Here is a 25666-nt window from a genome sequence, read left to right on the forward strand (position 1 = left end):
TATGAACTTGAAGATTTTTCACCATCCTCGTCCCAATGAATGGGAACTTTAAGTGGGATCACCCGGAAGTTGGGTGCTGTTAACTCTAAAGAGCCAGAAAGTGGGGCTCGATTGTCAGTGACAAGCCTTCCACTCCAGTTTTAAATTTCGACACTTTTGGTGTTCAGTACTTTCCCCTTTGGGCATGTATGATGTCTGGGTCGATGGAGTTCTTGTGCTTTCATTCCTTACTTTTGCGCCGGTACTATTAAAAAACTGAGACTTTTGCATCATGCTTCGATAATAGCCTCAAGTAACTCTTTCTAATTATATCCTTTAGGCATTTTCCAAAATATGGACTTCATCTGTATTCCAGGTCTCTGGAAACGCTTGTCCTAACTAGTTTTCAGTCCTTGTGAGTCTTATTAACTCCTGAGGGTCGTGGGCGGGATGTTAATGCCTGTAGCATAGGACTTGCAGTAGGCACTAGGTACTCTCTGTGCCTATCCGGGCATTATTATTTCCCTCTCCACAGTTTCTAGTAGGAATCTGTTCTCCTGCTGCTTCTAACTGGGTGCGAGTCTCTGCTTCCCCTCTGTGCCCTTCACTGTCCTTAGCGGGTGGGTCTGTGGGATTTCTAATTTACCCTTTGTGTTCATTCTCCCACCCAACCATTATGGAGCACCTTCTTGGGCAGGATACTGAGGTACATCTGGGGAGGAGTAGCCTGTCTGAGACCTTGGCATGACCATCTCCAGGTCTTCCTTGGTTCTGAGTTCAAAATTCTGACCCTGAGTTGCTTTAATCTGATTATAGGTATTATCTAATTGTGATCATTCTCTGACACTTTGGAAAAGTTTTAGGGCGTTCTGGGGTTAGCAGGCCCCAGGGGGGAGCTTGTCCTCCCTCTTCACACACACCTCTGGTTCTAGTCCAAATTTACTCCTGTCTCCCACAGTAATGAGGCCCCGGAAATAGGTACAGGACGGGGGGGGGGGGTACGATAGCAAGGGGGCACCCTTGAGCTGTCAAGTCTGGGTGGGTCAAGGAGCGCCCCGCACCAATAGGCAGAGAATGGGGCTGTTCAGAGAGAGATTGGGGCATTAGAGGATAAAGGCACATCCGTCCAGTCTGACAGGGAAGCTTTTGGGGTTAGCTTTTCAGCTTAGTTGAACTCAGCTGTACTTGTTCACGTGCTAAGGCACAGTTTATTAAGGAAAAATGGAACCGTTTGTGTTAGCTGAGCTTGACTTATTACCACTGATAATTGTCATTGAGCTGTGTTTTTAATTTGGTCATTTTGCCAGGAATATAAATCAGACATTACTCCTTAGATCTTTTGGGTAATTAGGAAGATTGGCAAGCCTCCATTTTTCTTGAATTAAGTCATTATCCTATTTGTAATATGGGATTAAATGTGTTAAGTGAAGGAAAGGCATTTTTAATTTTTTTGAAAGACAGTTGCAACTTAAGCATGTGGGCAAAATTAGTTTTAGTGGCTTGTTTTGCATATATATTTATGAATTTTAAGCTTTTTTTTTCCTAATCACAAATACAATAAATGTTCATTAGTAATATAAAAGAGAAAAGCATAAAGAAATAGGACCCCACATGCAATCTGACACCCAGGGAGGATCGCTGTTAATATTTAGGTAAAGTATCTAGACTGCCTGGTTTACCAAACAAATGTAGTTTTTATATAAAAATGGGGGTGTTCTGCCTCATCCTTCCCTCCTGCCACTTAGTAACAGAGCATGACTGTTTTCCTGAATGGCTTTGCAGTTTATCATAAAGCATTTTACTGTCATAATTTAGTTAGCCAGCCCTTAAATATTGGACATTGACTTGTTCTACAACTAAAGTGAATATAATTATACTCATCTAGTTATTTTCCTAGAGCAATGATTTTATTGGATATGCATTTTTATTTTTTTAAAAGATTATTTGAGGGGGGGAGAGGGGACAGGTTGGGCTGGCACACAAGCAGGGGGAGGGGCAGAGGGAAAGGGAGAGAATCTCAAGCAGACTCCCTGCTGAGCGGGGAGCCTGATACAAGGCTCAATCCCCATGACCCTGAGATCATGACCTGAGCCGAAACCAAGACTAAGCCACCCAGGTGCCCCTGGATATGCATTTTTTTTTTTTTAAAGATTTTATTTATTTATTTGAGAGAGAATGAGAGCACGAGGGAGAAGCAGACTCCCTGCTGAGCAGGGAGCCCGATGTGGGACTCGATCCCGGGACTCCGGAATCATGACCTGAGCCGAAGGCAGTCGCTTAACCAACTGAGCCACCCAGGCGCCCCTGGATATGCATTTTTTTTTTTTTAAAGATTTTATTTATTTATTTGAGAGAGAATGAGAGACAGCACGAGGGAGAAGCAGACTCCCTGCTGAGCAGGGAGCCCGATGTGGGACTCGATCCCGGGACTCCGGAATCATGACCTGAGCCGAAGGCAGTCGCTTAACCAACTGAGCCACCCAGGCGCCCCTGGATATGCATTTTTAAAGGGATGGATGTTAAACATTTAAAAATTACTTTGACCGAAAATATCTAGCTGAAAATGAAGGTGAATATTTCTCTAATCTTGGAATGAGGAGGGGCTTCCTAAGCACAAAAGTATTAGAAGCAATTGCAAAAAGATACTAGATTTGACTTCAGAGAGATGAAAAAGCTATCCTTTATTTCAAGTGATATAAACAGAGAGGAAAAAGCAGTCATTTACTTTTTCTGGGGAAAATATCTGCAACATGACAAAGGGGTAATGTCCTTAATCTGTAAGGAGCTCTTACAAGTGAATAAGAAAAATCAAACCTACTGAAAAAAATGGACAAAAGGCACTTTAACAGTTCATAAGAGAACTATAGACACATGGATCAAAGAAATCAAGATTGAAACCAGATGTCATTCTTTGCATGTCAAATTTGCAAAAGTTAAAAAAAAAAAAATCTGGGACTGGCAAGTGAAGTTAACATACAGTTTTCTTCTCTTGTGCTTTCTTTGTTAGTTTGTCAGTTTTCCCAGAAGGAATTGGGAAGGTTTCCCATTTCCTATTTCGTTATCAGGAAGGTTAGGATGTAACTATAAATTTGTCTTAAGCCTGGCATCTTTTTTTGAGCACAGTTCTTTGCTTTTGTGATTCTCTCTTATTTGTGTACTGTTATTCAGGGTTTTAAAAAATTGTTTTAAGGAAATTGCCCATTTCGCCTAGATTTTTGGGTTACATATATGTGCTGCTTTTAAGTCAGTTAAAAAATACAAACTCAGTGTAAAAGCATGAAGAGTACATAGTATCTTGTGTTTGCCCTTGTTTTCAGAAGATATCCTTTGTCCTGTTCAGCAAGTATTTTGTTTCATGAAAGAGGTTTTGTATTTGTTTTTTTGAATTAGGAGTAGGTATTTTGTCAGCCTTTTTTGGCATCTACTGAATTGACAAAATGATTTGGTTGCTCAGTTTCTGGCCGACGAATGGTACTGGCCCCAGGGCTATATCCTCCCTGCTTCTGAAGTATTAACATCCTTTTTTAAGGAAATGGTAAAATACAAAGGTAACAGTTCTGTATGTGTCTGTTACCCCCCCCATCCCCCGCCAATTTTTTGGTGTGTTTTTTCCTCTGTGAAATCAAAACCTGGAAACCATAGCACTTAGGACCTTTGCATACCCCAGTTAAGAAACTAGAGAAGAGCTGTGAATATTTTCTTGTGTGTTCAGAGTGTCCTTTCCGGGGGAAAGTCAGGTGGGGCGTCATTGAGCTCCAAGCAGTGTTTCCTCTGAACTGCTCACAGGGGCCTGGGCTTTGATCTCAGCCTTGTAACCTTGTGTGCAAAGGGCAGGTCTGCACATTTCCAGAGTGTGGTGGCATACAAAGGGGAGGGGTGCAGGCTGACGCTGGGACAGAAGTTCAAGGATGCGCACTGATAACTCAGGCTTGCTTTTGTTGACTGGCTCCTCCTGTTAATTTCTCTCTCAAAAATACATTTGTATTTTTCCAGTATTAGAACTTCTGACCCGATTCTGTATTTTGGTCTCTTGATAGTCTAGTGGAGTAGACAGCCAGTCCTTCCAAACACTGGTTTTACTAATCAGCTTAAAAAATACTTTCCAAAAACAAATCTTCATGGGGTCATAGTACTTCCATTTGCCCCTTTACAGTTTTTCTCTGATTAGTAGCTAAAGTGACATTTTGTTAATTTGCAGTTTTGCCCTTCATGGAAGTTTTTTGCTTAATATTTTTTAGCCTTTTAAAGGATTTACGAAAGAAGCATACACATGCTGGAAAATAATTCTAACTTGTCAGAATTGGATAAAGCAAATTTTGAAAGTCACATGAGCCTCTTTTACCCCCTACACTTAAAGGCGGTTTGATCTTTATCCTTTCCGGCCCTTTCTTCTGTCTACGAATATGTTCTATATAATTACACTTTTAATAAAAATGGGATTATACTACACATATTGTGTAACTTGCATTTCTCAAAGGACATCATATATAATTTCAGTTTAACTGAAAATAAGCAGGTCTAGAGCATTTCTTTGGTTACTTTTTTCCCTGGTATTTTCATTATTCCTCTTCTTGACTAATCTTCGTTGATGGATGTTGCCTTGGTGCTTTTCTTCTGACTCTGTACATTTTTAATAAACATAGCTTAGAATAGATTTATGGTTATGAAGATTTTGTTTTTGGAAATAAATTACCTTTTTATTCCTCCTTGAATGCAGAATGTTTTAGCAAGAGAAAAACAGTTTCTCCATGCATATGCTCATCAGTTAAAACGAGTAAAAATTTTTTTGTCTCAAACAGCAAAAGACCAATGTTTAGTTTCCGAAATTAAAAAAGTAGGATCACTGGAGACTTTTTCAAGGCTGGACTGGTACAATTCCCATGGCATTTGTGTGCTTTTTTACCTCAAAGCCATCAGTGATTGTGAGGCTACTCACAACAAACAGTAGAAAGAGTTGCAGCGTTTAAGAAAAAAAAAAAAAGGGTTTGCAGCATAACTGTTTTCTAACAAGAAACTTCTTGGTATCTGGCTAAACTCATCACCTGTGTTTTTCTTTACAATGGTGGGCCAGGCTCCTGACTGGTGCGTGGTGTTGCAGAGACAGCCACCCAGGTCAGGCTCTGGGTTCTTTTTTATTGTGAAACATATGCACAGGTGTAAGAGTATATAAAACAATAAAATGAACATCTGTGACCTGTTGATAATCCACCTTACTAAATAGAATATGAGCCAGCTTTTTTTATAAGCACCCTCCCAATACATGTGTAAGATGCTTTAAAATAAGGTCATTTTTTGAGTAATCAAATCTTGTTTTCCCCACAAATACAGCACTGCCAGTTGATCATAGTGGTGACGTTGAAAGCAGTGTAGAGTCATAAAGCTCAGTTGTCACAGGTGTGATGGGCTCTGATCCCTATTCTGTCACGTCTTGTAGGAGCTCCAGGACCTTGACCAGGCCTCATCCCTCTTGGGTTTTCTTGTGAAGTGTGGACCCAGTAGTTTCCGAGGGTTGTTGTGAAAATGAAATTGCACAGGTATGGTACATTAACCTGAAAAAAGTTATTTTACCAGCAAAAATGGGTTTATTTGGGTTTATTAACTGAGAGCTGCAATTTTGGACACGCAAGCTATGTCCAGCAAACAAAGGAGAAAAAGGTTATTTTATGGAGAATGAGGAAATTGGAAGAGGTTATTTTGAACAAAAGTCCTTTGGAGAAAAGCAGGAGTTCAGGGTGGGGAGGGTTGATCTTTGGCTGAGTTGCAGGGGTGGTTAATTTCTTATATGAGATACTGTGTACTTTTTTCCCCTTTTGGGGTCTGTTATTGATGATTCTTTCCTGTTGAGATTCTTCTGTTGGGATTGTAATTGACAATTTTTCCTACAGTTGGCATTCAGTGGTACTGACTCCCCCTTCTAGCCGCCTGACTCCACTTTAGTGAGGTTTCCCTTTATAAATTTTCACATTTTCCCCCTTTTGACCAAGCTCTTTCTCCAAAAGCATTGCTGATCAGCAGATTCTTCTAATTCAGTGGCCTTTTGTCCCTCAGTGCTCGGAAGGACCTTTCCTGGGCGTAATGTCCCACATTGGGGGGAAAATTCTATAGATTGGAAACCTACTGAGGTCACATTTGAGTAACGAGGGGGAGCAGGGAGAACTCTCAGGTATCTCCCACCGCTAGTGCGTATTTATCAAGATTGTAAGCATTGGAGATCGTCTGTTGGGTACGTCAAATTTTTTTTTTTTTAAAGATTTTATTTATTTGACAGGGAGAGCACAAGCAAGGGGAGCAGCAGGCAGAGAGAGAGGGAGAAGCGGGCAACAGGGAGCCCGACGTGGCGCTTGATCCCAGGACCCTGGGACACAACCTGAGTCAAAGGCAGACGCTTAACTGAGCCACCCAGGCACTCCTGGGTACGACATTTTTACAGAAGTTTGATAGGCAGCAAGTACAGAATCAGAAGTAACATGACCGTTTTTGAATTGTGTGATGGTTCTAAACCAGGATCCTAGGTCTGAAGGCCATCTAGGGGGCACCTGGCTGGCTCACTTGGTGGAGCATTCAACCCTTGATCTTGGGGTTGTGAGTTCAAGCTCCATGTTGGGTGTGGGGATTACTTAAAAAATAAAAAAATCTTTGTAAGTAGCCAACTAAAAATATCCATTGGCACTGATTCCAATTTAGGGGAGGAATATTCCCCCTACAGGAGTCAAACCCAGAGTCCTATATGCCTACTAGAAGTTGCCCCTTGGAGCCAGTCAAGAAAATAGAATAATGAATACAACAGGAGCACTCTGAGAATTAATGGAGTTAATTTGGGAAGATATAGTGCAGGTATAAATATGAAGCAATAGCTGGTGGGCTTTTTGCAAAATAGCAGAACTTCAAAGACCCTTTAAAACAGTATTATTATCTCAAGAGAACTGTTCTAACCAAATGTAATAATACAGTAAAGTCGACAATTCAGAAACCACGAGTTTTGGATAAGAATCCACACTCTGTTAATAGTCCAGATGAAGAAGAGAGACTTTGTGAATCCTGAACCTTCTAACAGGCCAAGTATGGACATTTTGGGGAAGCTGTCTCATCAGATGCTGTCTGCTTCAGTTCTGGGAAATCTTTACTTTCGGGTCATTAGACAGTGTGTAGGTCCAGGCGGGGTTTGCTTTCTTTAGACAGGTCCTGTGAATGCAGGAGTCTGTTCCCTGGAGTTTGGCAGCACAAAGGTTGGTTAGCAGTACCTAAGAGGGGCCTTTCCAGCGACGTTGAAGAGAGTTTTTCCAGAGGTGTCTTTTATCATAGATGAAATCTCCAGTTGCAAGGTGTGATTCTTAAGTTTTCATCTCTGAAGAGTGCATGGTGAAAAGATTGCTCTACCAAAGCCTGGTTATTCTCAATAGGAGCAGCTAGGCTTACAATATTCAAGTATATCTTTATCAACCATGGGTCAAAGAAGGCAGGAGCCAAGTGCGTTGGATGTTCTCAGATTATTTCAAAGGGTAAAAGCCTGAGTTCCAGAGGGGTGGAGCTGAGTTTAGAAGTATCAAGGCAATGCTTTTAGGCCAAGATAATATGGGAGATCTCTGCAAATTTTTCCAGTTGAATCTTAATAGTGCCCTTAGTACATTGGACTAACCTGAGGATTGAGGATGGAAGTGTTGTAAAACTGGCGGTGCAGCACAGACTTGCTGAAGTACCTGCTTGGTAAAGTGGGTTCCTTGATTACTATGACTTTTAAAGAGGGTTTCTCCACATTGGGAATTTTTTTTTTCCTAATAGAATTTTAGCTACAGAAGCAGCAGTGGTCTGTCTACAAGAGAGAGCGTTGGCCCAGGGAGAAAACCTACAAACCATGACTAAAACATATTTAAATCCATGAGATGAGGGTAGCTATATGAAATCCATTTGCCAAACCGCGAATGGCCCCTTAGGTAATTTCAGGTAAGCAGTGTGAGCGTGTTTTTCTGCATTGTGTTCGGACACATGGGGCAAGCGAGGGTAGGCACTTTTTGCGGCTTTATTTCTATTTCCCCACCGTATTGGTTTCATGAATTGGGCCAGATTATTTGGTCCAAACCACAGTTTTTTTTTTTTAATCCAACCAACAATGATTAGATTTCCAATATTGTTTTTCCCTTTCTGGGGGCCAGTTATCAGGTGTCTCTAGTCAGTTTTTCAGAATCCTCATTTAGAACATCCCTTTGGACTGTGACAGAGGTTTGGCTCTTGATTTCTTTGAGAGGCGTGTTTTGGGGGAAGTATCAGGTGGTTTCCTTTGGCCTCTGGAGAGTCGAGTCTGGAATGCCCAGGAACCTTAATAAAAGAGCAGCTCGCAAAAGTATGGCATTTAATGAATCTTGACCCTAGGAGCCATTTTTATTTTTTATTTATTTTTAATTTTTTATTATGTTAATCACCATACATTACATCATTAGTTTTTGATGTAGTGTTCCATGATTCATTGTTTGTGCATAACACCCAGTGCTCCACGCAGAATGTGCCCTCTTTAATACCCATCAGCAGGCTAACCCATCCCCCCTCCTCTCTAGAACCCTCAGTTTGTTTTTCAGAGTCCATTGTCTCTCATGGTTCGTCTCCCCCTCCGATTTACTCCCCTTCATTCTTCCCCTCCTGCTATCTTCTTCTTTTTCTTTTTTCTTAACATATGTTGCATTATTTGTTTCAGAAGTACAGATCTGTGATTCAACAGTCTTACACAATTCACAGCGCTCACCATAGCACATACCCTCCCCAATGTCTGTCACCCAGCCACCCCATCCCTCCCACCCCCCCACCACTCCAGCAACCCTCAGTTTGTTTCCTGAGATTAAGAATTCCTCATATCAGTGAGGTCATATGATACATGTCTTTCTCTGATTGACTTATTTCCCTCAGCATAACACCCTCCACTTCCATCCACGTCGTTGCAAATGGCAAGATCTCATTCCTTTTGATGGCTGCATAATATTCCATTGTGTATATATACCACATCTTCTTTATCCCCCTAGGAACCATTTTTAATTTTATCCCCTTTGGAGGTAAGGGCACCACATTGTTGCCATAACATTCCAGAGTTCTGAGCTACCCAAAGACATACCAGCTACGGGTGTAAATGTTTGTGGTTTTACCTTTGGCCAAGGTACAAGCTTGACCAAGGGCATGTAACTCAGCTTTGTTGGGCTCAAGTAGCTAAAGGTATAGAAGTGCTGCCTCAGTCACTTCTTTTTTTTTTTTTTTTTAAAGATTTTATTTATTTGAGAGAGAGAGAATGAGAGACAGAGAGCATGAGAGGGAAGAGGGTCCGAGGGAGAAGCAGACTCCCCGCTGAGCAGGGAGCCCGATGTGGGACTCGATCCCGGGACTCCAGGATCATGACCTGAGCCGAAGGCAGTCGCCCAACCAAGTGAGCCACCCAGGCGCCCTGCCTCAGTCACTTCTGCACTAGCATTCCCAGCACAATATTTGTCATTTTCATCCTTTAAATAAGCACCATCAGTAAAACATGAAAAATCTGCCTTGGTTAAAGGAGTTTCCTAGGAATTGTCACAGGGAGTCAGGAGGTGATCTGTCGGTCTTAAGCAGTTGTGAGTGGTCTCCTCCGTGAAGGAGGAGAGAAGAATAGCGGCTTGATTAAGGTTATTGCAGTGAGAAGGAGTTCCGTGAGGAGCAGTTAGCAGGGGGATCTCCTAGGAGGGGAGGCAGCTGACTGAGGTGTTGAGTGTGGTGAGAATTTGTGGGGGCTTCTGCATGCAGCACGAGCTTGGTTAGAGGGAGTCCTGTGACTCTTTCTTCACTGGCCTTAACCAGAAGGGCAGTGACAGGAATGGCTCAGAGGTGGGGGCAGAAGGGACATCCCTGGCCACAGGCTCCAGTGGTTGGCTCTCCTACCCGATGGGTCAGTGATGGTCCCCCATATTTTGGGGCAAGCAAGTACTCCAGGCATTTTCTTCCTTCTCACAAACAGCGAGGAAAAGGAAAGTTGATAATTAGAATGTGCGAGGGCAGGAGGCTTTATTAGGCTTTTCTTTAAAGTCTCCAAAGCTTGGTCTTTTCGATCTTTCTGAATGACAGGGTCAGGTTTGTCATTTTTAAGTGAAGCATACAATGGTTGAGCTGTAAGAGAGAAGTTTGGAATCTCAGTTTTGACAGTAGACAGCCAGTCCAAGAAAACTTCATAATTGGCACTTAGTTTTAAGTTTTGGGAGGTTCAGGATGCCATGAAACCTACCTGCATCTAAATGTAGTCCTTGTTCTGAGATCGGGTGCCCTAAGATGAACCTGAGTTTGTGCAAGCTGCAATTTTTCCTTGAAAACTTTATGTCCTTTTAAGGCCACAAGTTTTAGCAGGTGAATGCTGTCTCCTGTGAAGAGGTTGGAGAAAGGGAGAAGAGAAGCAGAACATACACATATTGTAACCAACAGGAGCCTGCAGAAAACTTTATATCCTCCATATCAGCTTTTAAGGTTTGTGAAGAGTAACCTGGGACATTATTGTCCAGGTTTATTACTGTTCTTCCCAAGTGAAAGCAAGAAGATACGGGCTATCCTTATGAACTGGAATACCAAAAGTGCACTATATAGAACAATTACAGTGGAGAAGGATTTGCTTTCAGTGTCAGTGTATGGGGGTTAGGAACAACAGGGTGCCCAGGGATAATGTTACTTATTGCTCCGAGGTCCTGGACTAACCTCCATCCTTGGCCCCACTGGGTCTTCTCACAGGTAAAATAGGGGCTCCCAGGGACTAGTGCAGGGAATGATAAGGCCCTGAGTCCCGTGGTCTCCTATTACGGGCTTGATGCCTTAAAGGGCTTCTTTATTTATAGCATATTCGTTCTGGGGAGAGGTGGTGAGGGATCGGTTTGAATCTTGATGGGAGGCGCGCTGTGAATTCTGCCAATATCAGTTGAGGAATCGGCCCATAAAGAGGGTGGTAGCTGACCCGATGAGGACAAATGAGCAGTGTCCCCAGACTCCCCCATCGTGCCATCAGAGATGGAGCAAATAGAAGATGTTGAAGGGTCATTGAATCCACCTGGTTGGCAATTTTGATTCTAGAATGATTTCCTTCTTTCGGGAGAAATTCTGGCATGATACTTTTCTAAGAAATCTTGGCCCAGTCAATGAATGGGGTAGAGAAACTAAAGGGTGGGAATCTCTCAAAGGGCCTAAACCAAAGGGAATAGGGGCAGAGACAGGAACCTCTTGAGGTTTATGAGAGACCCCCCACTATTGGAGCTGTTTTCATGTTCTGACGCCTGCAGGGCCTGCTTTCCAGGAGTGGTGCTGAGCTCCGAGAATGTAGCTCTACGGTCAGTTAGACAAAGAGATTGATTCTCAGTCTGGAGAGTGGTTTCTCCAAGCCAGTTAAGAGGGGGGACTGGGAAGAGTCCCTGTCGGTCGTTGGAGCCCCATCACTGGGAATTAGGAGGACCCTAGAAAGGCTGGCTAGAGGGCTGAAGGCTTCTGGAATGCTTAAGTGTGTAACAGTCTTTTTTCCAGTGCCCAGGCCCTTTGCACCAATAACAGAAACCGGGGGGTTTGGGTCTGTTTAGGGGCCTTCATTTGCCAGAGTTGAAAATTGAGAATTTTGGTTCTTTCTTTCAGGTGACCCTGCTGGGTGTGAGTGAGCTGGTTTGCCAAGCTAGCGAACTCTGGAGTGGACTGAGTTTCCCATTCCATGCTGGTCCTTCAACTAAAAGATCCTGGTTCTGCCTGTTAGTAAATGTAGAGTTAAAGGCTACCCAGGTGGATTCAGCCTCTTATGGAAGCCCAGAATCTTTAAAGACGGTTTGGAGTTGGTTATAGGAGTTGTGACCAGGTTCATCAGGATTTTGTGTGCAAGCCTGAATTTTGTTCCAATCAGCAGGCTTAGGAAAAGCTACTGTAACTGCCCGGTGGAGATTTCCAGTGAGCGTTCTAGAATCTTGCCAAAGTTTTAGGGGTTTGTGTCTCTAAATCTTTTAGGATGTTCTCATGGGGCTAGTTTCATCCAGCATTTGGCCTGGTCCTCACCAACAAGCACATGGCCTGACTGATACAAATCTGAGAAACCGGGGGTGGTAAGTTAGAATAACTATGTTAAATTCTTTAGTAATTGTGAGTTCTGAGTCACTTTAGGAAACTCTTCAACTCTGGCTCACAGTCTGGCCTTGGTCCAGGGAACATAAGAGATTTGGGGTTTATTTGGATCCTCAGAAGACTTAACTTTAAAGGGGCAGTTTTTATTACGTTCAGGAAAGGAGGGAGTGGGGAGAGTTTCAGAGGAAAAGGGAAGTTCAGGACTGAACGCAAGACAGCTGCTGCACATCCTGAGACATAGAAGACAGGAAGGAAAAAGGCCTCAGAAGCCCTTTTCTCCCTTTGTTTGCCTCTGTTAGTCTAGAAATTGTATTTTGCAGACAGGCAATTTTAGATTCCTGATAATGTTTGAAAAGCTTCAAAATCCCAAAGTAGGCATCCCATTCAGTTTTGACAATTTTAGAGCCATGGCTGTCCAATTAATTTTTGAGAAGAGTAAGTTTGGGGATATGGCACATTCCCTGTAATGGCCATTGGAGTTCTAAGTTACTTTGTGCATGAAGAGGGACCACAGTTTTCATTTTTTTATTTTTTTTTATTTTTTATTTTTTTTTTAAGATTTTTATTTATTTATTTGACAGAGCGAAAGAGCACAAGCAGGGGGAGCAGCAGAGGGAGAGGAAGAAGCAGGCCCTTTTCCGAGCAGGGAGCCCGATGCGGGACTCGATCCTAGGACCCCGGGATCACGACCCGAGCCGAAGGCAGATGCCCAACCATCTGAGCCACCCAGGTGCCTGGGACCACAGTTTTTAAACATAAACCTGGCTAGGGTCCCAGAAGTGGGGGCACCCTCAAAACATTTTGATGACTGGGATCTCATTTCTTAGGGTTTTGTTTTTTTTCTAGAGCAAGAAAGAAAAATTCCTAAACAGTATGAACAGCCTGGTTCTAAAAGGAATCCGAGCAAAGGCTAGCTCTGTTCCAGTAGGCACAGCCTTGTTCCCAGGAAGTTGGGTGAAAGGCTAGCACAGTTTCAATAGGAGTAGCCTGGTTCATAATAGGAGTTGGACCAAAGGCCAAATGAGCTTCTTATAAAGGACAAAGCCTTAAAACAGGTCCCAAATAATTCTTGGAGAGCTTAAAACACAGAGCCCAAAATCCAGGAGAAAAATTACCTTCAAATTCTAGGTTTGATGAGAAAGCAGTGAGCTCAGGTAGCTCTGTGGGTATGGGTACCTATTTGCTCACCAGCCTTGGAGTTGTTGGCAGTCTTCTGGATCCCCCTTCTAATCACCAAATAATGTTAACCTTAAAAATAAGTTTTACCAGCAAAAATGAGTTTATTTGGGGCATTAAGCCATGGCCACACCATAGGCAAGTCCAACAGAGAGGAAGGTGATTTTATGGAGAAGGAAGAAGTTAGGAGGGGTGGCTTTGAGGCAAAGCCTATTGGAGGAAGACACTAGTTCAGGGTGATGGTGGCTTGTCATTGGCTGAGTTGGCAAGGGTAGCAGATTTCTTGTAGGAGCTGCAATGTACATCTTTCCCTTTTGGGGCCTATCATTGATGATTGTTTCCTATTGAGATTCTCCTGTTAGGATCTATAATTGACAATTCTTCCTGTAATTGAGTGGACTCGCTCCCCCTCCGGCTTCCCCTTATAGCCTTCCCTACTTTCTTCTCCACTCCACATTAGTGACGTTTCCCTTTATTAATTTTAACAGGTAATGGGGCTTCTGGGTGGCTCAGTCAGTTGAGCATCTGACTCTTGGTTTCGGCTCAGGTCATGGCTCAGGGTTGTGGGATTGAGCCCTATGTGGGACTCTGTGCTCGGTAGAATCTTCTTGTCTCTCTCCCTCCCCGACTGCTTCTCTCCTGCTCTTTGACCTTGCTCTCTCTCTCAAATAAATAAATAAAATCTTAAAAAAATTTTAAGAGGTACTTAGTACAGTGCCTGGCACGTAGTGAGCACTAGAGAAGTCTGTAAAAAGATTTTTTTTTTTTTTGGTGCCTGGGTGGCTCAGTCGGTTGGGCGTCTGCCTTTGGCTCAGGTCATGGTCCTGGGGTCCTGGGATTGGGTCCCACATTGGGCTCCCTGCTCAGCGGGGAGTCTGCTTCTCCCTCTGCCTGCCACTCCCCCTGCTTGTGCTCTCTCTCTCTCTCTCTGTCAAATAAATAAAATCTTTAAATTTTTTTTTGGGTAAATTGAGGTCTTACGCTAGGGAATATGGAGTTTAAAAGATTATCAAGGAAGAAACCCCAGTTAAGTACAAAATTGCTTTTCCCAGGTATTCTAAAATACCATCTTCCAAAATATTCAGTGCAGATTAAGAGCCGATTTTGAAGGGAATGAGGGTGCCATGTGTGATTCTGCCCAGGGGCTGGCTGGGGCCTCCTAGGTGCTCCTCAAGAATGAAGTCGTCACAGAGCAAGTTCTAGGATTGGGCACAGCTGAGTGAGAAGTAGGCTTCTCTGTTCATGTGGAGTGCCTCCTGGTAGGTTCATTATTACTCCATTTTTATTTACCATCTGTTTTTCTCTAGCTAGGTCTTGACTCTGCTAACCGGGATCCCCCTGTGGTTTCGAGCTTGGACCTCAGCAGCACGAGGAAATGTAGCTCAGCGGCTTGTAACGGAAAGCATATGGACAGGTCCACGGTGCGGCATTTAGGTGCGTCTGAAACCCAGTCTTTTTCGTTCTGCATTTCACCGTGCAGTTGTGCTGACAGCCCTTTAGTGTTAGAATTCATTTGTGCTTGACCTTGTCCTTTGCACCTGTCACCAACAGTCTAAATGCAATCTTGGGAATAATTAATTGTTCCATTAATGCTAATGATAAGGTAATGGACTGCTTTAGGCCAAATTCCTTGTAAGCAGATTAAAGTAGAAAATAGGCAAAGTCTTGCCATTTACAGGTAATAATAAGGTAGGAAGTAAATATTTTCATTTTCCTTTATATGCTTTTGACTTTTTTTATCAGTAAAAATTTGAGTACTGATTGCCAATTGAGGCTCCTTGTCTGGGGTCCCAGGTCTGAACCCTGGGGGTAAAGATTGAAGACCTCTTCTCTTTTTTTCAAGCATTCCTCATTATTACTGATATTATTACATTGCATTCCCGGTCCCCCACCCTCTCTCATCCCAAAGCTTGATGGGCATTTTGGTTATTTTAAATTTTTTGCTATTACAAACAATACTGCAATGAATTTTTTTGTATGTATTTTAGGGAGAATACCCATAAGTAAGTTTCTAGCAGTACAATTGTTGGGTATAGTGTTGATTTTTTAGTTTTTTAAATTTTGACAAATTGTCCTGTAGGGAAGCTGCAAGAGTTTACACTCCTATTTTTTTTTTTTTTAAGAATTTTTTCTCTATTTTTTTTTTTTAAAGATTTTATTTATTTGAGAGAGAGAGAGTGAGAGAGAGAGAGCATGTGAGAGGGGAGAGGGTCAGAGGGAGAAGCAGACTCCCTGCTGAGCAGGGAGCCCGATGCGGGACTCGATCCCGGGACTCCAGGATCCTGACCTGAGCCGAAGGCAGTCGCTTAACCAACTGAGCCACCCAGGCGCCCTACACTCCTATTAATAAACATTCTCTCAAACAGTTTGTCATGTAAAAACTAACTTATTCAGTGTGATAGGTATAGAATGTTATGTCAGTGGTACTTTTATTTTACTTTTAATTTTTAAAAAATTTTTTTTATTATGTTAATCATATATTACATCATTAGTTTTTGGTTATTTTACTTTTAATTTACAAACAGTAAAAGTCACAATTATAAGAGCTTTCACAAATGCTGAAAGGGGATCATTTAAAAAAATTTTTCATTTTCTAATAGAAAATCTATACTTACTGCTTAAAAAACAAACAAAAACAACAAAAAAACCCCACGGAAACTCCAAGAATTTAAGAGGAAGATCCTTGATCCTACCACCTAGTGACACCACTGTGAAGATTTGTGGATTTCTTTGACTTTTTTGTGTGCAGCTTTTTTTTTTTTTTCTTAAGCTGGTGTCAAATTATATGTAATCCATTCTTAAAAGTAATATTTATTAACCACAAGGGAGGTGAGGGGAAGACTGTTCTGTCTGGGGATACCTGCAAACTACATGGTTTCTCAGCTCTCAGAGTTTCAGTTACTGTCTTTATATTTCAGTTCGCACCTCTCTGTCTCGGTTTGTGCACAGAGCTTCTCTCTCAGATATCTGGTCTTCGGTGGGCTCTTGTCAGGTGTACTGTCACCCCCGGATCAAATTCAGCATGTCCAGACTTTGTTCATTGCTTGCCTTGTCAAGCCCGTTTCCTTATTTAAGGGAGGTACTCTTGTTCTTTTTTTAGAGGTCCTTTTTGACACCAAATCTTTGATTGATTTTTGTTGTTGTTCTCTTTCAAATCCCTCCCTCTGTTCCTTTTTCTCACTGTGCCTTCCGCCATCCCAGTTGCCAGGATCCTTACACTTGGATTAACACAGTAGCTTCTTGACCTTCCATCTTGAGATTTTTCAGTGGTGGACTGTTTCTGTTCTCCTTACCTGGCTAGGAACTCATGTTTCATTAAACTGTGTTGCATTTACCTTGGACTCCCTTGACCCTGCAAGGGGTTTTCGTCCTCCACCTCTCATTGTATGCTGTGGCTAAGCTGGTTTCATGGCCTAGAGACTTGCCATACTTCTGCCTACCTTGGTCTCCATGGTGGTCTACCGCTCAGAACGTTCTGTTATCCAAGCCTGACCCCCCAAGTCCCACTTCCCCAAATTCATTTCTGACCATTTCGGGCCCTTTTGAGATCCTTTCTCTGAGTGCTCGTGCCCAGTTTGATAATTATCATGTCTCTATAATTCACTCCTTGTCCCAGTCCACTGAAATGGCAGACGGCTTCACACGTAATCCATTTCCATCAATGCCGCTGAGACTTGTGGCAGTTTAGGAAACTAGCCAAATGGTTAGTTTAACTCCCCCTCTCCCCCACCCCAGTACAGATCCTAAATAGGAAGTTTACAGAGCTGAGAAAAGAGAAGGCTTGCCAGTTAGTATGTGACCAGGAGCATACAGGTGATAGTTCACTGTCTGGGTATTCCTAGCAGAGAACACCAGCTCTGCCCAGTGCCAGGAGCCTGCTGACCATGTGCCCCGGTCTGATTGCAGGCACATTTTACAAGTTGATCTGTAGATGTGGAGGGACTCGGATAGAAACTGGATTAAAGACTTTGAGCTACGAGGAACTGTATTTTATTGGTGGCTGATTTCCGAGAGGCTGTGTCTGGTAATTCTGGTGTCTTTGGTTTATAGACTGCGTGCTCTTGACGTCAGTGTCCCACTTTCTCATAACTAAACATGTTATATAAAATGCTCATTGTTGATAGTTTGATCAGTAGCAACAAGAGAATTAAATATTTACTGGAAAAAATGGGTACTTTCAAAAACCTATGTAAACACTGATGATGATCAGGGAGCTTGCATAAGAAGGTAAGGAAGGACGATGGTTACTATGGAACAGTTACTATGAAGGGACTCCAAGCACATTAGGTGAGTGCTGGCCTTTTCAGTGGGATGTGTTATAAAATCAGTGTGTTAGTGTTGGATTAAGACCAGCTGTTGATAAATTGCCTAAGTCCTTGGCTGACTTTCTGTTTGGTATGGAAAAGTCTCATCAATAAATTTGTCCCATTCCTTCTAATTTTTTTTTTTTTTTTTTACAAAAATACAGGTTATTATTTTGTTTTAGCTTTGTCATACAAAACCAGATCTTGCAATTCAGTAGTTACAAAGCCCCTCTGGATTTGAGACCCTTGGATGGACCTTGTTTGTTTTATTTAGGTTTCTTGTGCTGGTCCTGAGCTTCCAGTGCAAGAGCCCCTGGCCCCCTGAGGACCTTTCAGCTTGTGCTTGTTGTGAGCATCAGATTTCTGCTTTGGCCTTTCTCACATCTGGCCGCTCCCGCCTTCCAGGGCTGTGAGTGTGAGAAATTAGGTTATGGCACCTGTTCCCTCTATCAGAGTGCAGGCTGCCGAGCTGACGGTGTAACAGTAATACAGGGTTTGCTCTGATGGCTTGATTAGGGTACGTGGCCGTGCCTGTGTTATGTGCGTGTGTGTTTTGTAAAAATCTTAAGTATTGGAACATATTCTTTTGATGCAGTCTGATCGTGATTACCATGGTTGTGTACTCTGCATAACTTTTCTCTTTTCCTGGTATCTGCTTTCTTTAGACCAGTGCTGTGTGATTTTCTAGTAGCTAGATTAAGTTAAAACAAAAAGAAGCAGGTACAACTAATTTTAGTAATGTGTTTTATAACCTAATATATAAAAAGATTATCATTTCAAACAATCAGTATAATATTATTGATGAGATATTTTGCTTTTTTTCCCCCCATAGTAAGTCTTTGGAGTATTGTGTGTATTTTATACTTACCAGCACATTTCCAGCTGACCACATTTCAAGCGCTCGGTAGTCACGTGGGGCTGGTGGCTCTAGTGTTGGGTGGTACAGCTCAAGGTCCACATTGTTGTTCTGTACCACTGAGTAATATGTTTTCAAGTTGTAAGCTTTTGGAGTTTGGGGTATTTCATAACGTAAGCCACTTCTGTTCATGGGCTGCATAATAGCATGTACTCATCACCAAATGATACTTCTTTCAGCTTCCCTTTCATTTTTTTCTTTTCCTGTCAAATTGAGAAGTTTCCCATTTCCTGGAAAATGTTTCTGAACCAGTTCAATAAGTAAATTGATAGGCAGTATTTCTAGATGTTTTTTCATTTATTCCCTGGCTTGAGAAGAAAAAAAATTTTAATGTACTTTAAGTTTATATAAATTTTTGTATATATAAATTTTTTATTATTTATTTATTTTTTTAAAAGATTTTTTATTTATTTATTTGAGAGAGAGAGAGAATGAGAGATAGAGAGCACGAGAGGGAAAAGGGTCAGAGGGAGAAGCAGACTCCCTGCTGAGCAGGGAGCCCGATGTGGGACTCGATCCTGGGACTCCAGGATCATGACCTGAGCCGAAGGCAGTCGCTTAACCAACTGAGCCACCCAGGCGCCCTGTAGATATAAATTTTTTAAACTAGTTTTCTATTTTACCCAAGAATCATAAATGTTTTGTAGCTTATAATTTTAAATATATTAGATTATAATTGTAATGAATTAATATTTATGTTTATATATAATTTAAATATATATTTTATATTTTATATATATAAAATATAATTTTAGATTATAAATTATAGTACATTGAAGTTTAGGGTCCATCGAATAACTTTTTAATTTTAATTCCAGTATAGTTAAAAGTGTTATATTAATTTCAGGTGTACAATATACTGATTCAAGAACTCTGTACATTTCTCAATGCTCCCCTTTTTTAGGGTCCAGTGAATATTTTTCATTTCTTTTAAATAAAGAATTTGATGACCTAGAATAATGTGAAGAAGTACACTACTGTTTTTAGATAAAAACGGCCTTTAGGGGCACATGGGTGGCTCAGTTGGTTAAGCATCTGCCTTAACCATCAAGCCCCACATCGGGCTCCCTGCTCAGCAGGGAGTCTGCTTCTCCCTCTGCCTCAGCCTGCCCCCCCCCGCCCCACTTCTGCTCTTTCTCTCTCGCTCACTCTCTTTCTCTCAAATAAATAAAATCTTAAAAAAGGAAAAAAAAAACCCCAAAACACAACAGCCTTTAGAAGTAGTTAGAATACAGGGCTCTGAGGAAATACAGGAAAATCAGGAGTCCCTGAGCACAGTAAGTTTGCAGAACATTGAGAGTGCATGTCTTCTGACCACACCTTTCGTTCCTTGAGTTACTCAGCTTCTGTCAGCAAATCCTTGGAAATGAGAAGCTAAGCATCTCGTCACAGGGATGTGAGTGCTGTACTTTCTCCTTCTAGTTTGTCTTGCCTGTGTATTTACTTTACATTATCCACAGGCAATGACTTAAGGTTTAAAAATAGGGGCACCTGACTGGCTCAGTCTGTAGATCATGCGATTCTTGATCTTGCGTTTGTTAGTTTGAGTCCTGCATTGGATGTGGAGGTTACTTAAAAAAAAACCAAAATCTTTAAAATGATACACACACTGTAGAAAAATAAGAGCCAAAAGTCATAATCCTGTCATCTGGAGGTAATCACAAAATCTAAAAACACTTCAGCATCGTCCTTCCATTTTCTATGTGTGTATGTACACACTGTAATGGGATATCACGTGTGTTTTGTAACCTGCCTTTTCCTCCACTCAGGGATACATGCAGCACATTTCCTTCCTTGTCAGTGAGTTACCAGTTCTGTTACCAGTTCTGTTACCAGTTTTAAAATCCCCACAATATTCTAAGAACGTAGCCACAAATTTTTTTTTTTTTTTTTGGAGAGAGACCACGTGAGAGCTGGGAGAGGGGGGTTGGGGGGAGCAGAGGGAGAGACAGAATTTTTTTTAAAAGATTTTATTTAAGAGAGAGAGAGGGTGCGCACGAGAGCACGAGCGGAGAGGAGTGGCAGAGGGAGCAGCAGACTCCCCGCTGAGCAGGGAGCCCAATGAGGTGCTCAATCCCAGCACCCAGGGATCATGACCTGGGCCGAAGGCAGACATTTAACTGGCTGAGCCACCCACGCGCCCCTGGGAGAGAGAGAAAGGATCCTAAGCAGGCTCCATGCCCAGTGTGGAGCCTGACGAGGGGCTCGATCTCACGACCCTGAGATCATGACCTGAGCAGAAATCAAGAGTCAGATGCTTAACAGACTGAACCACCCAGACGCCCCAGAATGTATCCACAATCTATTTATTTATTTTTTTTTTAAAAGATTTTTTATTTATATGAGAGAGAGAATGAGATAGAGAGCATGAGAGGGGAGAGGGTCAGAGGGAGAAGCAGACTCCCCACTGAGCAGGGAGCCTGATGCGGGACTCGATCCCGGCACTCCAGGATCATGACCTGAGCCAAAGGCAGTCGCTTAACCAACTGAGCCACCCAGGCGCCGGTATCCACAATTTAATCAATCAGTTTAGGCACTAATATTTTCCCTTTCAGGTTTGGATTATTTTACTCATTATTTTAGTGAACGTTCTCATAATGAAAAGTTGAGCCTATTTTAATTATTTTGTTAAATTTCCTAAGAGTAGAATTGTTGGGTCAAAGGCTATGTGTATTTTTAGAGCTTTTGATGTTTTTAAATGGCCATCTAGAAATGTTAAGCCAATTATTATTCCCACTAGCAGTTTATCCAAGTGCCTGCCTACTGAAGGAACATTAAACAATTATTCAGTAATCTTAAGATTTGTTGAATGAGTTATAAGCAATGCATTTTAATTTTATTTGTGCTCTTCTAGATTTTTCACATTTTTTATAAGAAGGCTTATATATGACTATACTCCCATCAACAATACAGCGAGAATCACATTAAATTAGAAAATGAAAAGGGAATTTTGACAGTAATAGGAATTCCTACAGCCACGCAGACTGCTTTTAAGCATGTGTGGCTAAGGTGTTCTGAAGCCAATTTATCAGAGAACTGCCTTCTTGACCTGGTGGCTCTCTGGATAAATTTTTAGGTATACACTCCATTCTCTGAAATCGTGTTTCTTTGTTAGCCAAAACTTAGGAACCACGTAGATTTAGGAAAATGTGGATTCCTCATTGCTGAACTCAAGAAGAGTATATGTTTGAACAACGAGGGATTCTTGGTATGAATTGTGGTTGTTGCTTTGGAGGGAACAGCAAAGGGAAGTTGAGATTTGATTTGGATTTTGAAGGGCCTGGGAAGGATTTTCTGAGGAATTGGTAATTTAAACAGAGATCTGAAATGTGAATAGGGAATTCTCCGTATGTTACGTCCTTCCAGGTGGAGCGGACAACCTGCAGCCTTTGTTGAACAATGCCTGCCATTTTGAAGGCCACACCAGTCTGCGACTCGACCCTCCCCTTACCTTTTTGCCTTCATCTAGCAACTTCTTGACCATCCCTAATGTTCCTCAAGAACGTTGGCTCCTGTTTTGCTCCTTTTCTTTCCACTGTGTCTTCTAACATTGTTTTTGAGTTGTTGGCTCCACAGGCCTCTGAACCTCACCCTCCCTTCACGGGATCTTTTCTGGGAGTTTTACTCCAGTTACTTCAGCTCTCCTGAGCCTTGCCCTCTCCCATACGACACTTGTGGAATCTCTGCACACATCCTGTCCTTCCCTAGGTCTCATTCGTTCTCTACTGGTTCTTGTTCTCTTCAGGCACTTTGCTATTCTCTGGCTCCCTCTCCTCTCTCCCACCCTTTGTCCCTGCTGTGGGTACCACAGGGAGTCATGTGGCTGCCCTCTTACATTTTGATTTCCTCACTGAACTGTCTGGGTGACTTACCAGCCTTCTTCAGTGGCACAGTCCTGTTTTTTAATTTTTCCGCGTTTTTTTTCCCGTTACACATTGCTGGAGAGAAACCAGGTATCAAAGTGACTTTCTCTATCACCCATTTACAAGTTCTGGGCTCCGCCAGACCCTTGACTTTTCTCTTTCTTCCCCTTATTAAGTGAGTGCTTTCACTCCTGTTTCCTCCAGTGGCGGCCTCCGCCTCTCCTCTCCACCATGGCTTCCACATCTTAGTTCATTAAGAAAACAAGTTGTCGGATAGATGCTCCCTCAACTTCCTGTCCTTCTCCCTCATCGAGCATTGAGAAACAGTGGCCATCTGTATACATCGCTGCCCACTGTCCTCCACAGAGGGTATGAGGCAACCCCGCAGATGGGTGTGTGGAACTGTTTTCACACATCCTCGAAGTTTTCCTGCCAGGGCCACGGGAGAACCGCTTCCTGCTCCCTGTGGCATCGTTAGGACTTCTTTTTTTTTTTTTTTTTTTTTAAATATTTTATTTATTTATTTGACAGAGACACAGTGAGAGAGGGAACACAAGCAGGGGGAGTGGGAGAGGGAGAAGCAGGCTTCCCGCGGAGCAGGGAGCCCGATGCGGGGCTCGATCCCAGGACCCTGGGATCATGACCTGAGCTGAAGGCAGACGCTTAACGACTGAGCCACCCAGGTGCCCCGAAAATAAAACATTTTAGATATCCTCTTTGTATTCTTTGCTAGTGTCCTCTCCTTCCCCCCCCCCCATTTTTACCTTTTTTTCTTTTTTAAGAGGAGAGAGAGGGTGGGGAGGGGCAGAGAGGGAGAGAGAGAATCTCAAGCAGGTTCTACAACCAGCACAGAGCCCGGCATGATCACAGGACCCCGAGATCATGACCTGAGCCAAAATCAAGGGTCGGAAGCTCAAGTGACTGAGCCACCCAGGCGCCCCTCGTATTTTTACTTTTTTTTTTTTTAAGATTTTATTTATTTGACAGAGAGAGAGGGGGGCAGAGGGAGAGAGGGAAGCAGGCTCCCTGCTCAGCAGGGAGCCTGACATGGGGCTTGGTCCCTGAGCGCTGGGACCATGACCTGAGCTGAAGGCAGATGCTTAACCATCTGAGCCACCCAGGCGCCCCTATTTTTACTTTTGTATTACATGTTTATATATCCGTAAACACACATTCAGTATTGACTGCATGATTTAAAACCTTAAGTAAGAGATCTCATGTGGTCTGTGTTCTGTAGCCTGCTTGCTCATTCAGGAATGTTCTCAAGGCATGTTGACCCAAGTGGCTAGATAGCGTTCATTCATTTTAAGTGCTCTCGTTTAATTCTGTTAAGCATCAGAACTTATATATTCTGTTGATGTGTTGGTTGTGTACTGTTAAAAACAGGGTCAAGATGCTGAGAAGTGGCATTGCTGGGTCATAGTGCACACACATCTACAACCTACTACATGCCACCAAATTATTTTGCCAAGTGTTTGAACCAATTTACATCTCTGGCAACAGGGTGGGAAAATTACTGTTTATCCACAGTCCTGCCAACAGTTGGTATTATTAAGCTCTTTCACACTGGCTTTATCTGATGGGTGTGGAATGACCTCTCATTAACAGGGATATGCCACAATTGGTTTACCCATTCACTAGCTAAAGGTGAATGATTCCAGGTTTTGGCTAATATAAATAAAGCCACCATACACATTTATGTGCAGGTGTTTGAACATAAGTTTTCATTCCTCTGGGTAGATAGCTAGAAGTACTGTTGCTGGGTCATAGGGTAAATTTATCTTGTAACTTTATAAGAAATGGCCAAAATGTTTTTCCAAAGTGTTTGTGCCATTTTACATACTGACCAGGAGTATATGATAGTTCCCGTTGCTCTGTGTTCTTATCAGCACTCGGTGTGTCATCTTAGCAGTTTTAATTTTTTTTTTTTTTAAAGATTTTATTTATTTATTTGAGAGAGAGAGAATGAGAGCTAGAGAGCACGAGAGGGAAGAGGGTCAGAGGGAGAAGCAGACTCCCTGCCGAGCAGGGAGCCCGATGCGGGGCTCGATCCCAGGACTCCAGGACCATGACCTGAGCCGAAGGCAGTCACTTAATCAACTGAGCCACCCAGGCACCCAGCAGTTCTAATTTTTGTTTTAGCCATTCTAATAAGTATGTCATATATTTTTTAACACACACAATTAAATTTTAAAAACTGGATATTTTAAAAGGACTTGAAGTAATAGATTTTTGCTCTCCATGGTCTTGAATTATTTTTTTTCTCCTTTAATTCAGAACTGGAGCATTGTGTTAGAATAACCAAATAGTGATAAAAGGTGGTATAATATAGTGCAACATTTGCAGGCTGCTGCTAGAAAATTTGGTAAAGGTGTTTTTCTTGCTGCTGTCAGCAAAGTTCTTTAAGTTACGGAATCTTTGATTTACTGATTGGACTTTTTTTTTTGGTTTTATTTCTGGAAAATATGTATTAAAAACTTTACAGTGAAGAGTATACAGTCCCCATTTTAATGACCTCATCCACCTACTTGTGATTTCCCCCCGCTCCAGGCCTTGAATAAGGTTTGAGAGTGCTTGTTCCATTACGAAAAACAGAAGGTGCTGAAACTACAGGTGTAGGCCAGCAACCTTACAGAGCAAGACATTTGAGGCCCACTAGTTAATGAGTCCTGCACTTGTACCACTGTGCGTGTATACCGGGCTTCTGGACTCCCCATGAAGGGCTCTTTCCCACAATCCTGCTGTTCACTGCATGGTGCTGACCACGCTGGGCTCTAAGGGGAATCTTGGGTTTGGAGGGTACAGTCTTCGCAATGGATTTGCTTTGAGAGTTGGATAAACTTGATTTTACTTTCAGTGCAGGAGTTCTGGCATGTGCTGTCAGCACACATTCTGAGCTGTGCTTTGAGACCATGAACAAGTGACCAGTCTCTAAATGTCAGAGAAGCGAATTTAAGGTGAACAGTGAATTCACTCATCTCACCCAGATGTTTACCCTTTACCATGATGCTTCCCTTTGAAGGAAAAATAACACTCATCAACATTCATCCAGGTTTGAAATACGTACTGATCCATTTCCTGTTGAGAATTTAGTCATTGGGCTTATTCCAAAATGTGTTGTCTTGCCAGATTGTGTCTCTACATGTTCTGTTTGTTTGTTTTAAAGAGTATAGTTCAGGCGGTTCTAATATAGAAGAAAATGGAAATAGTAGCTTTTTCCTCTTATGTAAGCCGGCTCCTTTTTTCTTCCTGGTTCACCATCGTTAGCATACTGATTTATTAATTTGGCTCAAGATGGTTCTTGCAGCCAGTGGGGTGGAGTCCCTGTACTTCCACTCACATCCCAG

The 25666-nt window shown here is 42.3% G+C and overlaps 1 protein-coding gene across 8 annotated transcripts in view; it reads left to right on the plus strand.

Annotated features, from left to right (window-relative positions):
- Positions 1 to 25666, plus strand: part of SLC23A2 (solute carrier family 23 member 2) — a 136549-nt gene that overhangs the window by 13274 nt on the left and 97609 nt on the right. For 2 of the 8 annotated variants that reach the window (XM_027621029.2, XM_027621030.2), the window contains exons 2-3: positions 14544 to 14670; positions 25177 to 25371. The exons of 1 other annotated variant lie outside the window; for it this stretch is intronic. The gene's annotated coding sequence lies outside the window, so the exon portion shown is untranslated. Of the gene's footprint in view, positions 1 to 5413; positions 5514 to 14543; positions 14671 to 25176; positions 25372 to 25666 lie in introns of all 8 variants that reach the window. 5 more of the 8 variants (XM_027621031.2, XM_027621028.2, XM_027621032.2 and 2 more) reach the window with 4 other exon arrangements.

This window comes from Zalophus californianus, chromosome 8 (genome assembly GCF_009762305.2).
Source record: "Zalophus californianus isolate mZalCal1 chromosome 8, mZalCal1.pri.v2, whole genome shotgun sequence".
In the NCBI taxonomy this organism is placed as follows: Eukaryota; Metazoa; Chordata; class Mammalia; order Carnivora; family Otariidae; genus Zalophus; species Zalophus californianus.